The sequence below is a fragment of the Lynx rufus genome, unplaced genomic scaffold, assembly GCF_022079265.1.
Source record: "Lynx rufus isolate CCGP_SWC_20201006 ecotype Redwood Valley unplaced genomic scaffold, mLynRuf1.p SCAF_8, whole genome shotgun sequence".
Lineage (NCBI taxonomy): Eukaryota > Metazoa > Chordata > Mammalia > Carnivora > Felidae > Lynx > Lynx rufus.
This window is the reverse complement of record NW_025814896.1, coordinates 112204829-112207463: the sequence shown is the minus strand read 5'-3', so window position 1 is coordinate 112207463 and position 2635 is coordinate 112204829.

The following is a 2635-nucleotide window of genomic DNA, read 5'->3' as shown; positions in this document are numbered from 1 at the left end:
TCATTTTATAGCTTTATTTCTCAAGGCTGTGACACTCTACCCAAACCCCTCTAGTGACTCTGTGCAATTTCAAGGCAAATTATAATAGGTTATTTCACACTTCAGAAATATCTGACAGGTGTTATGGAAAATTTTTTCAATGTAAATTTCAAACAAACGGAATTAGGGGAAATAGTATATTGAGCATACCTGTATACATCATACAATTATCAATATTTTGCTAATATTGTGCTATGGAATCTTTTTTTGCATTTTTCTATCATCCGGTTCTTCCATTCCCTCCTTCTTTCCCTCTCTCCCTCCATTCTTTCCTTCCTCCCTTCCTTCCTTGCTTTCTTTCTTTGATGAAATATTTTAAAGTAAATCCGGTAACTTTATTATCCATAAATTACTTCAGGATATCTTTAAAAATATAAGGACTTTAAAAATCATGACCACAGCTAACACAATTAATCATAATTTCTTAGTATCCAACACTCAGATTTGATCAAATGCCAATAAAAGTCTTTTTCTTCAATTAGCTCAAAAAGAAAATCATAACATTCTGTTACAAATATATATTACCTTTTTTTATCCTAACTCCCAATTTTTATTTTATTTTAAATGCTTATTTATTTATTTTGAGAGAGAGCGAGAGCATGAGCAGGGAAGGGGCAGAGAAAGATGGAGAGAGCTAGTCCCAATCTGGCTCTGCACTGTCATTGCAGAACCCTATACAAGGCTCGATCTCACAAACCTGAGATCAAAACCTGAGCCTGAAATCAAGAGTTGACGTATAACTGACTGAGCTACCCAGGTGCTCCTATCTCCTAAATTAAAAACAAAACAAAACAAAAACAAACAAAAACTTCCTACCACAAACTTTTGATTTGATTTTATTATTTTGAGAGAGAGAGAGAGAGAGAGAGAGTGGACTCACACAGGTAAGCAGGGGAGGGGCAGAGGGAAGAGGAAAAGAAGGAGAGAAACAATCTCAAGTAGGTCCTGCACCCAGGTCTAACATGGGGCTTGATTTCACAACCGTGAGATCCTGCCCTGAAATCAAGAGCTGGCTGCTTCACCAATGAGCCACCCAGGAGGCCCTGCCACAAGGGTTTCTTAAATGCCATCTATACATGAATGAAACTGGGACATTTGGCGCACAGACTTCTCTACTTTCTGATGATGGTATCATCATGCTGTTTTTTAAACATATAGGCTTAGTCTCCCTATTTCCTCCTACAAGGTGGTTAGATCAAGAGGCTTGCTAACATTCAGGTTAAATTATTTTTGGAACAGTTCAATATAGGCATTGTACTGCCTATTGCATCATGGCAGGAGCTACATCGTGTCTGGTTATTTCAGTTTTAGTGATTTCAACTTTGGTCAGTGAACTTAGTTGTTAGTCGAATCCATTCCTTATCAGCTCCCCATTAATCATCGCCTTAATGGTGTTAATATCCACCAATAGTCACCGCCTAAATACATTATTTTCTTAGAATTTACAAAATGGCAGAGAGCTTGGGTGGCTCAGTTAGTTAAGTGTCCGACTTCGGCTCAGAACATGATCTCACAGTTCACAAGTTCAAGCCCATGACAGCTCAGAGCCTGGAGCCTGTTTCAGATTCTGTGTCTTCTCTCTCTGCCCCTCCCCTGCTTGCCCTCTCTCTCTCTCTGTCTGTCTGTCTCTCTCTCTCTCTCAAAAATAAACATTTAAAGAAAAAGAAGTTACAAAACTGGGATATTCTAATTTGATATTCTTTCTGCATTGATTATTGGGAGACAATGCTCCATGGGTATCTCATCCCATCTTGAGAACAATGCCACTGATGGCATTTGCTCCAGGATATCTCTGAAAGGTTGTTTTAATGTTTATTTATGTTTGAGATACAGAGAGAGAGAGACAGAGTGTGAGTGGCGGAGGGGCAGAGAGGGAGGGAGACACAGAATCTGAAGCAGGCTCCAGGCTCTGAGCTGTCAGCACAGGGCTTGAACTGACGAACCACGAGTGCATGACCTGAGCCAAAGTTGCACACTTAACCGACTGAGCCACCCATACACACTGCTCCAGGATATCTCTTGAAGGATATATGTAGAAAGAATAGGTTCAGAAAATAGAGATGGGAACTCCCTATGCAGCTAAGGGCAGGTTTGCTTGCTGTCCTGTATAATACAGTTAATGAGTTCCTGGGGAACAAAAGTTGAATAAGCTTATTGAAGTCCATTGTGAAAGATCACTGATTAAAACCCCTAAAGCTGAGGGTTCCTCTCCTTTAACACAAGCCACTGTGTGTGCTGACATTGCCTGACCCTCATCAAAAGACTCGGTGGGAATTGGAGTTAGGAGAACCAGTGCAAGAAAATGGCTACTGCCGTTGACTTGAGTAATAAAGAGTAATAAACAAACTTTCCTTTGGCTGTTATCCGGGACTTTCATGTCTTCTGCTAGCATCCACAAAACTATGGTAGGTTAACTTCTAAGCATGCAAGTAGGGCAAAATCTCAGACCCTTTTGTACTTCACATTTATTAGCCAGAACTCTTCTACAAGGAAGAATTCCATCACACTTTATCACATATGTGGTTGCTGTGAGAGGAAGTTCACATAGAAAAAAGGAGGATTAGCCTGGAGCCTGCTTCCAATTCTGTGTCTACCT